Raw genomic sequence first — 13,634 nt, forward strand, 5'->3', positions numbered from 1 at the left:
ACTAGAAAATATAAAATCTGGAAGAATAAACAGGATGAGGAGCAAGAAGTATGGCCCCTTGATTGGACTCATGAAGTACAAAGATGGAAGGGAAGAAAAGGCATTGTAAGCTCAAACCGTGGGTTTGGAGTGGACATACACCTAGAAAGTGATTATGAACTGTTGCAAGGAATCTTATTAAAAGGAGGGGGAGATGAATCAGTAGCAGTTCAGAAAGAAGTAGAAGGCAGAATAGGGAGTTTAGTTTAACAAGAACAAGAAATATAATGTAAGCCAGGAATACCACGAGGAGCAGAAGCTCCCGTGACAGGAAAGTCTTAGAGGCCATGAACAGAAAAGATGAGTTAATAAAAGACGCCAAACAACAAGAACTACAAAGCTGAAGAGAATTTAGGGTGTACACAGAAGTATCAGATAGGGAACAACCAGCCCTATCACATAGGTGGATGTGCACCGAGAAAGGTGTCCTCTGATGAGAGTTATAAGGTTAAAGTAAGGCTGGCAGCATGAGGTTTTGAAGAAAAACTAGGCATCAAGACATAAATATAAATTCACGATAGCAGGAAAAGTAATTTTGATATTTGTCGTGGTATTATTAGCAACAAATGCTCAGGCATGCAGATCAATTAATATTAAAGCCACATTTCTGCAGGGAGATTGGAGGAATGTGTTCCTTTCTCTTACGAGGGGCACCATATGGAGAACTCAGCAAGTCCCATTTTCCTGCTCTTTCCTCATTGCCTTACAAATGTTTCTCCCTCAGTTGCTTGTTGAATTCCCTTGAAAACCAGAATAGAACCTGCCTCCATCACATTTTCAGCATATTCCAGATGCTAACTACTCAGTGAGGTAGAAAAGTTTTCTTCCACCATTGCTATTGGCTTTTTCTTTTCCTATTTATGGCGGGTACAGATAGAGTGGACAGGAAGAAACTTTTCCCCTTGGTAGTGGGATCAATGAATGGCATTTAAGGTAATGGGGCAGCTGGCTTAGATGTGTTATGAGAAAGATGTTTTCACCCAGAGTGTGGTGGGAATCAGGAACTCACTACAGGTAAGGGTGGTACAGGCAGAAACCCTGATAAATTTAAGAAGTATTTAGATTTGCACTTGCGATGTCAAGGCATACAAGGTTATGGACTAAGTGATGGGAAATGGAATTACAATCGTTCTTTTTGATCGGTGCAGTCTCGATGGGCTGAAGTGCCTTTCCCTCTGATTCTATGACTATGTTTCTTCATAGACATCTTCTGGTTCTTGACCATTTTGCAAATGGGAACAGTTTCTCTCTATCTAGCCCTCTCTAGACCCTCATGATTTTGAACAACTATAGCAAACTTCTCATCTTGAAGGAAAACAGCCTCAGCCTCTACAGTCTATGACTTTACCAAAATCCCATATCCTTGGAATTATTCTTGCAAATCTTCTGTACGCCTTCTATGCAGTTTCCATATATCCTTCCAAATTATGGTGTCCACAATGGGACATAATGCCATGATTGAGACCAAATCAGCTTCACTATAACTGCTGTTCTTTTGCACTCCTGTGCACATAAGATTCCATCTTTGCATGTAGGATGAGCTTCAAATATTAAGGGATGTGAACCTTGCTTCTTTTCTAGTGTAATTACTTTCTTGCAATGACTGTGAATGCAGAATTCTTACACAACGATATCTAGGGTTAACGTGGATCATTTCGGCTTTGTTGGCTGACTTAATGCTGATCAGTAGGCTTTGCAATGAATGAGTGCCGTGGCATACTGCCAGGAATTTAGATAATGTGTACCAGAATATGCAACATCCACCATTTAGTTGATGCACTCACCATCTATCTGTTCAAAGTGCCCTTACTTCTCTGAATCCAAAAATAGGTCTTTCATACAATAAATTAGAGATTTTGCCTTGTAAACATCCTGAAATTAAATGAAACAACTCAGCAAATAAAGTAGAATGACGAGTACAAATTGGAAATTCACCAGAAGCCTCCAGTGAGTTAACATTATTTTTTCCAGGATATAATTTTAATGGTGATGACTACTGTAATATTTGACTCAACGTGCTCCATTTCCTTGTTTGTCACTCAATTTTTCAGTGATGTTTTGCAAAAATATGAACTACCTGATTCACTTTTTAAAAATATGGTGGGCTCAGTGCACACATCAGGAGATATGGTCACTATGTTGCACTCCATACCACTCAATGGCTTGGACTTTCTGATGGCTGGATTGTCTCAGTGTAGATGGGAGTTGTGCCTGTAAAATCTCCATCATAGCAGAATCCAGAGGAATTTCCATGGCAATATTAGATTCCACTGGGCAATTCCCCTACATCTGGAAACCTCAAAGTTTCTATTTAAATCAGAGGGTTCTAATGAAATTAATTAAAGCAAACTTTTTTATTAACAGGCACCTATAGGACAAGGAGTGTGCCAATTCATTAAATTTTCCAGATAATCAAGAGTTAACGTAACTGCAGTAAACCTTAACTAAGTGAACATTCAAGACATCAACATCTCATAAAAACTCCATGCAAAAACAATAAGACATCTCTTGAAATCAAAATATGATGCAAGAGGTATTTACATCAGCATAAATACTCGGACCTCACAGTATTGAGGGATATAAATCTTGCCGGTTTATCAAGAGTGCCAAGTAATTAAGCTGCCAGTTAAAACAAGGTTTGCGGTAGTTAGTCAAGAAAAGTTAGAACCATAGAACTCCCATAGTGTCAAAGGAGTAGGCCATTCAGTCTATTAAGTCCACATCACATCTCTGAAGAGCATCCCACCCTGACCCATCCCTATTTCTGTAACCTTGCATTTCCCACGGCTAATCCATTTTTGGACTGTGGGAGGAAACCAGACCATGCGGAGGAAACCCACGCAGATGCAGGGAGAATGTGCAAACTCCACATAGACAGCCACCTGAGGCGGGAAATGAACCTGGGCCCTGGTGCTGTGAGGCAGCCGTGCTAACCACAGAGCCACAATGCTATCAGACTATTAAACACATGGTTTAACTCCTGACTTACATAAAAGTGACCCCATACTTATCTCACACATTCCCAATTACATTTCCCCAGACCTCTTACACATCCAAACCCAGACCTGACACATCTCTATCTGCACAGCAACCCAACATCCCATGTCCTCACTCCACACTCCTTATCGCAGACCTGTCAGCACTCCCTTCCCCAACTCCGAGGCTGAAGGTGACATGGAGGAAGTGCATTGTTCACACAGACAGTAAACCTGAATTAAAAGGGTCATTTGAACTTTTCGCAAAAGGCCTCAAAACCTTCCCCTCTTAACGAGTCAGTAAAACATTTAGCTCTCATCCAAACACACAGGAACATTCTTAATTCCTCCACCTTTCTCTGGGCCTACTCTATCAAAATCTTTCAAATTATTCAATCATATCATTCAGACTAGACAAAGCCTTGTTAGCCTTGGCTAACATAAAACCAGGATTAGTGAAGATCATGTTATTGATCAAGTCTCATTCTGGGTGAGCTCAGTCGGAGAAACATTGACCATTTTCTCATTCATCCATGGTACTGCTGCTCAATAAACCTATTCCCTCAGATGTTGAAATGTTCCCTCTACTTTGGTTGGATTTTCAGGGACAAGATCTATATTCATTTATGAGCGAATGGAGTTATTAGAGATAGACAGCATGGTTTTGTGCCAGGGAGGTCATGCCTCACCAACTTGATTGAGTTTTTTGAGGAGGTGACGAAGACGATTGATGACGGAAAAGCAATTAATGTTGTCGACATGGACAACATTAGTAAAGCCTTTGACAAGGTCCCTCAGTGCAGACTGGCACAAAAAGTGACATCACCTGGTCTTGGGTGAGCTGGCAATATGGATACAAAACTGGCTTAGTCATAGGAGACAGAGCATAGCAGAGGAAGGATGCTTTTCGGAATTGCAGGGCTGTGACTAGTGATGTTCCACAGGGATCAGTGATGGGACCTCTGCTGTTGGTGATCTACATGATTATGGAAGAAAACATAGCTGGTCTAATTAGTAAGTTTGCAGACGTGACTGGAAGAGTTGTGGATAGAGAGAGGGATTGTCAGAGGATACAGCAGGATATAGATCAGTTGGAGGCATGAGCAGAAAAATGGCAGATGGCGTTATTCTGGACAAATGTGAGATGATGAATTTTGGAAGGTCAAATACAGGTAGAAATTATACACTGAATGGCAGAACCCTTAGGAGTATTGATATACAGAGGGATCTGGGTGTGCAGGTCCACAGATCACTGAAGGTGGTAGCACAGGTAGATAAGGAAGTACAAACATCTTATGGTATGCTGGCCCTCATTGGAAGAGGCACTGTGTATAAAGGTAGACAAGTTATGCCACACTTTATAGAACTTTAGTAATATTGCGTGCAGTTCTGGTCACCACACTACACTATAAATGCTTTGGAGAAGGTACAGAAAAGGTTTACGAGGACGTTGCCTGGTATAGGGGATTTTAGCTAAGAAGAAAGGTTGCATTGACTACATTTGTTTTCACTGGAACGCAGGAGGTTGAGGGGCAACCTAATAGAAGTTTATAAGATTGAGAATGGCATGGTTAGAGAGACAAGTATGAGGGTTTTTCCAGAGTAGACAGGTCAATTACTAGGGAACACAAGTTCAAGATGCAAAAGGGAAGTTTAAAAGAGATGTGCAACACAAGTCTTTAACACAAAGGTAAAAACAATGACTGCAGATGCTGGAAACCAGATTCTGGATTAGTGGTGCTGAAAGAGCACAGTAGTTCAGGCAGCATCCAAGGAGCATCAAAATCGACGTTTCGGGCAAAAGCCCTTCATCAGGAATAAAGGCAGATAGCCTGAAGCGTGGAGAGATAAGCTAGAGGTGGGTGAGGGTGGGGAGAAAGTAGCATAGAGTACAATGGGTGGTGTGTGCCTGGAATGCATTGCCAGAGGAATTGGTGGAAGCGGGCACAATAGCAGCATTCATGAAGCACCAGGACAAATGCAGGAATAGGAAGTTAAAAATCACACAACACCAGGTTATACTCCAATGGGTTTATTTGAAAGCACTAGCCTTCGAAGCACTGCTTCTTCATCAGGCTGTTGTGAAGCGAGATCATAAGACACAGAATTTATTGCAAAAGGTTACAGTATCATGCGGCTGAAATATATTAAACAAACTTAGATTAGGTCTTTCATCTTTTAGAATTGGTTTGCTAGTTTCGTTACATTAATATGTAAATCTCAGAACGCCTTTTAAGTCACATTTTCAAGATGACTTCAGGTTTTCGAATACAAGGTGTCATCTCAGCCCAGACAATACATTAAAGATGTGAGGTTAAAGTGTGTCTGCGTCCCAATCTTGACTCAGACCAGTTCTATTTCTAAAGTGGGATTTACAGAATCCTACATGGATTGACTGTAGATTATGCATTTATTGAGCAAAATAAAATACAACTCTGCAAATACAGATTCACCCCATAAACGTACATGTATGTGCATGCAGGAGAGACAGAGTGAGTGTGGACATGTGAGTGCGTGTATGTGGGTGTGAGTGCATGTGAGAGAGTGTGTGTATATGTGTGTGTAAACTTGGTAAAGTATGTGTGTGAGTGTGATGGGGTATAAGCCTGTGAGAGGGTGAGTGCTTGGGGTGTATGTGTGTGCAAATGAGAGAGAGCTCATGTATGAATAAGGGTCTGTGGGGTGTATGTGTGTGCATATGAGAGAGAGCTCATGTATGAATAAGGTTCTGTGTTAGTGTGTGAGTATGTGTTGGGCAAGACCAAGCAGATGTTACGACAACAGTTGAATGGACACTGCACAACAATCACTAGGCAAGAGAGTTCCCAACCAGTCAAGAACACTTCAGCAATCTGGGACATTCGGCCTCAGACCTTTGGGTGACTGTCCTCCAAGGCGGGCTTCAGGACAAGCAACAATGCAAAATGGCCGAGCAAAGGCTGATAGCCAAGCTCGGTACCCATGGGGATGGCCTCAACCGGGACCTTGAGTTCATGTCACACTACAGGTGACCCCACAGCACTACACACTCACTCTCTCTCCCTCTCTCGCACGCACGCACGCATACACACACACCCCTACATTCTCACACACTAACACAGAACCTCTCTCATGCACAAACTCTCTCTCATACGCACACAGGTACATTCCCCCACACTCACATCTATGCACACACCCTCTCACAGACTTATACCCCATCACACTCTCACATATACTTTACCAAGCTTACACATATGTACACACACTCTCTCACATGCACTCACACCCATTTACACACACTCACATGTACACACTCACTCTGTCTCTACTGAATGCACATACATACATGTTTATGGGTGAATCTGTATTTGCAGAATTATATTTTAGTTTGCTCAAAAAATGCATTACCTACAGTCAACCCATGCAAGATTCTGTAAATCCCACTTTAGAAATAGTAGCAGTCTGACTCAAGATTGGGACACAAATTGACTTTAACTTCACACTTTTAATGCATTGTCTGAACTGAGATGACACCTTTTATTAGAAACCTGAAGTCATCTTGAGAATGTGACTTAAAAAGAGTTCTGGGATTTACATATTAATGAACCAAAACTAGCAAACCCATTCTAAAAGATGAAAGACTTAATCTGAGTTTATTTAATATATTTCAAACGCATGACTCTGGAATCTTTTGCAACAAATTCTGTGTCTTATAGCCCTGTTTCACAACCGCCTGATGAAGAAGCAGTGCTTCGAAGGCTAGTGCTTTCAAATAAACCTGTTGGACTACAAACTAATGCTGCGTTTTAACTTTGTCCAACCTGGTCCAACACTAGCTCCTCCAAATCATGAATAGTAAGGCAATAGAGAGAAACAGATCTTATAAGTAAAGACAGTTTTAGTATGAAAGGGCTAAATGAGGCAGCACAGGTTTGGAGGGCCAAAGGGCCTGTTCCTGTGCTGTATTGTTGTTTGTTCTTCACTAGACCAGGATGTTATGGAGAATGGAGGGTTTTAGTTACATAAGGAGAGGTTGGAAAGGCTGGGACATTTTTCACTAGAAAATAGGAGTTTGCGAGGTGACCTTATAGAGGTTTATAAAATCATGAGGGGTAGAGATAAGGTGACAAGTGTTTTTTTTCCCCAATTTCAAGACGAGGGGCATATTTTTAAGGTGAGAGGAGAAAGATTTCAAAAAGGCCTGAAGGGCACTTGTTTTATACAGAGAGTGGTGCATATATGGAATGAACTTCCAGAGGAAGTGGTGGATGAAAATACAGTTAGAATGTTTAAAAGACATTTAGGTAAGCTCATGAATAAAAAATGCTAGAAGGATCAGGTCCATGCACAGGCAGGTGGGACCAGTTTAGTTTGGGATTATGGTCAGCATGGACTGGTTGGACTGAAGGGTCTGGTTCCATGCTGTATGACACTTTTACTTTATAAAAGAACATAAATTGACCTGTTAATATTCCTGTGTATTTAGTGCTTGCACCAGAGTTGATCTTTCAGAACAAATTCTGCTTTCATCGCAATTTACATATCCAATTAAGTGAGGCTGGAGTGCATTGCTGGCATGGAAAATAATTTAATTTACCAAGTTTTCTTTGTTTTGTAATTTGACATTTATTGCTTGAAACTAAATGGCTTCAAAGAACCAAAACTAATTATCTAGCCAGCCTTGCATAATGGCTGTTGCATCCAGCTGTTATCACATGGAACTTAACAAGGACATAAGCTTTCAGATACTCATCTGAGAGGCCTGAGGTGGTGGTGCACTTGGAGAGAGCAAAGGCTGAGAAATTTAGGGGGGGGGGTTCTGGGAGGAGTGTAAAACGGAATGGATAGTCAGCAGGTCCATGAGGGTGCTGCTTTACTTGGAGACTTCCAATGTCAACAATGACCTGCTGTGTCATAGAACGTAGAACATAGAACATTACAGCACCCTTCGACCCTTGATGTTGCGCCACCCTGTCACACTAATCTGAAGCCCATCCCACCTACACTATTCCACATACGTCCATTTGCCTGTCCAATGATGACTTAAATGCACTTAAACTTGGCAAATCTACTACCGATGCAGGCAAAGCATTCCATACCCTTACTATTCTCTGAGTAAAGAAACTACCTCACATCTGTCTTATACCTATCTCCCCTCACTTTAAAGTTGTGTCCCCTCGTGTTTGCCGTACCCATACTTGTAAAAAAGGCTCTCCCTGTCCACCCTATCTAACCCTCTGATTATCTTGTATGTCTCTATTAAGTCACCTCTCAATCTTCTTCTCTCTAACGAGAAAAGCCTCAAGGCCCTCAGCCTTTCCTCGTAAGACATCCCTTCCATACCAGGCAACATCCTAGTAAATCTCCTCTGCACCCTTTCCAAAGCTTCCACATGCTTCTTACAATGCAGTGACCAGAACTGTTCACAATACTCCAAGTGTGGCCGTACCAGAGCTTTGTACAGCTGCAGCATAACCTCCTGGTTCCGGAACTCAATCCCTCTATTAATAAAGGCCAAAACACTGTATGCCTTCTTAACAACCCTGTCAATCTGGGTGGCAACTTTCAGGGATCTGTGTACATGGACACCGAGATCTCTCTGCTCATCTGCACTCCCAAGAATCCTACCACTAGCCCAGTTCTTTGCATTCTGATTACTCCAGCCAAAGTGTATCACCTCACACTTGTCCACATTAAACACCATTTGCCACCTCTCAGCCCAGCTCTGCATCCTATCTATGTCTCTTTGCAACCTACTACATCCTTCGTTACTATCCATAACTCCACCGACCTTAGTGTCGTCTGCAAATTTACTAACCCACCCTTCTAAGCCCTCATCCAGGTCATTTATAAAAATGACGAACAGCAGTGGACCCAACACTGACCCTTGCGGTACGCCGCTAGTAACTGGACATCAAGATGAACATGTTCCATCAACTACAACCATCTGTTTTCTTTCAGTAAGCCAATTACTGATCCAAACTGCTATGTCTCCCACAATCCCATTCCTCTGCATTTTGTATAATAGCCTACTGTGTGGAACCTTATCGAACGCCTTGCTGAAATCCATATACACCACATCAACCAGTTTACTCTCATCTACCTGTTTGGTCACTTTGTCAAAAAACTCAATAAGATTCATTAGGCACGACCTACTCTTCGCAAAACCATGCTGACTATCCCTGATCAGATTATTCTTTTCTAGATGGTTATAAATCCTATCTCTTATAACCTTTTCCAACCCTTCACCAACAACTGAAGTGAGACTCACTGGTGTGTAATTACCAGGATTGTCTCTACTACCTTTTTTGAACAAGGGAACCACATTTGCTATCCTCCAGTCCTCAGGATCTGTAGATAAGATGATTTGATAATAATGATAATTATCCCTGCAGATAATGATGATTTGAAGATCAATACCAAAGGCTCGGGAATCTCTTCCTTTGCTTCCCAGAGGATCCTACGATAGATCCCATCCAGACCAGGGGACTTGTCTGTTTTCACACTCTGCAGTATTTCTAATACCTCTTCCTTGTGAACCTCAATCTCTTCTAGTCTAGATGCAAGTAACTCTGTATCTTCCTCGCCAACATTTTCATTTTCTATAGTGAAACTGTCAAAAAATATTTATTTAGTGCTTCCCCTATCTCCTCTGACTCCACACACAACTTCCCACTATTATCCTTGATTGGCCCTAATTTAACTCTTGTCATTCTTTTATTCCTGACATACCTATGGAAAGCTTTAGGGTTAACCCTGATCCTATCCACCAACAACTTCTCATGTCTCCTTTTAGGTCTTTCCTGACTTCCTTGTAACCCTCAAGCGCCCTGAGTTTTCACATTTTGTCTTAACATAAGCCTTCTTCTTCTTCTTGGACCAGGGATTCCACTTCCTTAGTAAACCATGGCTCACGCGTTCTATATTAGATTAGATTAGATTACTTACAGTGTGGAAACAGGCCCTTCAGCCCAACAAGTCCACACCGACCCGCCGAAGCGCAACCCACCCATACCCCTACATGTACCCCTTTTTACCTAACACTACGGGCAATTTAGCATGGCCAATTCACCTGACCTGCACATCTTTGGACTGTGGGAGGAAACCGGAGCACCCGGAGGAAACCCACGCAGACACAGGGAGAATGTGCAAACTCCACACAGACAGTCGCCTGAGTCGGGAATTGAACCCAGGTCTCTGGCACTGTGAGGCAGCAGTGCTAACCACTGCTCCCTGCCTGACAGGTACATACTTATCTAGGACACACAGGAGCTTCATGTGTCATTATGAGATTGTGTTGTATTGCTTTTCACCTGAGGTGGGAATTGAACCCGGGTCTCTGGCACTGTGAGGCAGCAGTGCTAACCACTGTGCCACCGTGCTGCCCCACGGCAATATTCAGGAGGGAGTGGAGGGCAGATTTACCCAAATGATACATTAATTGGAAAGGTGATGCCCTTATGGTATAATTGATGGACTGTTAAACCAGAAACCCAGATAATGTTCTGGGGACCTAGGTTCAAATCCCACAGCACTAGATGGTAGAATTTGAATTCAACCGAAATCTGGAATTATGAAACTGATAATGGCCATGAATCCATTGCCAATTGATGGAAAAACCATCTGGGTCACTAATGTTCTTTAGGGAAGGAAACTACCATCCTTACCTGATCTGGACTACATGTGACTCCAGACCCACAGCAATGTGGTTGACACTTAACTACCATCTGGAAGGGCAGTAAATGCTGGCCTAGCCAGTGCTGATCTCATCCTGTGAATGAATAAAAAAAAGCGTTAACACGAAAGTTAAATTGGGAGGAAAATTGACCCAAAGTAGAGAACACGTCCAATTACAATGGGAGGTAAAAGTCACTTCTGTGAATGAGTCGTTATTTTGAAGCTGACCCAGATGGATTATCCAAAAATATTAAGGGATCTGTGGTAAAGGTAGGGATTTGATCCCATTGAAAGGTGGAAGAGGATTGAGGGCCTGTTTAGTTTGTCTCTCTTCCAATGCTTTCTCTGTTAAACACCTGCTAAAAGGCACTGACAGAGTTGCTTTCTGCCTTTAGGGAATTCAGATTATCTGAAGTTTATAGATTCCAAGGAAGTACAAGTTAATCTCATCTTTTCCCTACTGGGATTCTTAAAGCATGTGTTGAAAACATCAATACCAAAAGACTGTTTAATCCAATTTAAGAGCCTCTCATCAGCATGCAATTGTGACATTCAGTTATGTACTAATTCTCAACTTGTCTGCACAAATGGTGACCCAACTCTATTGAACATGTTACCTAACTGCATGCAGCCAAACTCAGCTCAATGAAACATCAAGTGGGTGCAATGGATCCAAATTGCAGATGCTCTTTAACATTCTTCAGTTTAACTTCCCACCCATTCTTAGGTGGTAAACCAACCACCACCCCCACCAAATTTGTCTCTCAGAGAAAGAGGGCTTGATTAATATGGATCAATTTCAAAATCCATTTTTGCATTATAAAACCATCAATTTAAATGCAAGACTGGTGTGTGGGAGGTGAACCTAGAGAAATTGCTGCTATTTCCTTGCAAACAATGTGATTTGCAAAAAAAAAATTAGTCAATGTTTCTTTTTGGCAGCTTATCAGATAAGCCTTGCACTTTCTCTGTGAACATTAGGAATGAACCAATGTACAGGGCAATGTGAAATCTCATTGTACACTGTTTTTTGGAGGAGAGATTGAAGCATTTTAAAAGGTGTTTCAATTATTAATATTCATACAGTTGAAGTTCAAGGCCCAAACACATTTTTGTCCTTCTAAGTTGTCCAATCCAATTTTCTATCTTTATAAAACATTATAAGATTGTCCCTCTTTACTCTCCAACATCTCTGAATATTTCATTTTTTTATGGTACTCAAATCATTTAGATCTTGTATTGGAATCTGGTATAACAATTATATTTATTTAATTTTTTTCATGGGCTATGGGTGTCACTGGCTAGTCTAGCTTCTATTACTCATCCCTAATTGCTCCAGAGAAGATGGTGATGAGCTATCTTCTTGAACTGCTGCAGTTCTTAGTATGTAGGTGGAGCACAATGCAGTTAGGAAGGAAGTAGTCAGAATTTGGACACAGCAATAATGAAGGAATACTGATGTAGTCAAGATGGTGTGTAGCTTGGAAAGGAACTTGGAGGTACTGGTTTTCTAAGGTGGAGGCTGTGGATTTGGAAGGTGCTGTGAGGGCCCCTTTGGTGTGTTACTGCCATGAATGTTGTAAATGCCACACATGATGGCTACTGTGCATCTGTAGTGAAGGGAGCTACTGCTGAAGGTCGTGGATGGATGTTAGCCAAGGATGCAGCTTTGTCCTGGATGCTGTCAGGCTTCTCAAGTGTTGTAGGAGCTGCACCCATCCAGGAAAGTGGGGATTGTTCCATCACACTCATGAATAGTGCCTTTTAGATGATGGACAGGCTTTGTGGAGTCAAGGGATAAGTTACTTGCTATAAGATTCCCAGCTCTTGCAACTATTGTGTTTATGTGGCAAGTTCAGTTCAATTTTTGGTCAATGGTAATCGCCAGGATGTTGATAGTGGGGGATTCAGTAATGGTAATGCCACTGATTGTTAAAAGTTGATGGTCAGATTCTATCTTGTTTAACATTATCATTGCCTAGGATTTGTTTGGGCGAATAATACTTGTCACTTACCAGTCCAATCCTGGATGTTGCTTAGGTTTTGCTGTGTTTGGACAGAGACTGCTTCAGTATCTGAGGAGTTGCAAATGGTGCTGAATATTGTGCACTATCAGCATATATCTCCACTCCTGACTTTATGATGGCGGGAAGGTCATTGTGAAGCAGCTAAAATGGCTGGGCCTAGGACACCTATCCTGAGGAACTTCTGCAAAGATGACCAACCTCCAAAATCCACAACCACCTTCCAATCTGCCAGGTATGGCTCCAACATATAGAGAGATTTTCCCTGATTCCCATTAACTGCAGTTTGCTCAGGATTCTTAATGCTTTGGTGGTCAATTCTGCCTTTGATGTCAAAGACAGGCTCTCTGACATGGTCTCCAGAGTTCAGTTGTTTTATCCACGTTTGGATCAAGGCTGAATGGTTTTATGCGCTAAGTGGCCCTGTCAGAACCCACACTGAGCATTAGTGAGCAACTTATTGCTGAGTCAGTGCCACTTGATAGCACTGTTGACAACAACTCTCATCGCTTTGTTGATGATAAATTAATGACCGATGGGTCAGTATTTGACCAGGTTAAATACATCCAGCTTTTTACGTACAACACATTTCTGGGCAATTTTCCACATCATTGGGTAGTTGCGATGTTGCCACCTTACTAGAAAAGATTGGTTACTTCTGGAGCACAAGTCATAGTGCTATTAATAAAATGATGTCAGGGCACATTGCCTGTGCATTCTCCAGTGCCATTAGCTGTTCCTTGATATCACATGGACATATTCAAATTGGCTGGTGACTGTAATGCTGGAGACCTCAATACCACTTTGAGAAAATATATAACTATCTTCCATATAAAGTAGCTGTGACTGAAAGTGTTAATGCCTCCAAGGATTAGGACAGTAAACAGTTAATGCTGACAGCTTAGAGTGTCTCAACTTTAACATACACATAAGTTAACTT

Source organism: Chiloscyllium punctatum, chromosome 15, assembly GCF_047496795.1.
Source record: "Chiloscyllium punctatum isolate Juve2018m chromosome 15, sChiPun1.3, whole genome shotgun sequence".
In the NCBI taxonomy this organism is placed as follows: domain Eukaryota; kingdom Metazoa; phylum Chordata; class Chondrichthyes; order Orectolobiformes; family Hemiscylliidae; genus Chiloscyllium; species Chiloscyllium punctatum.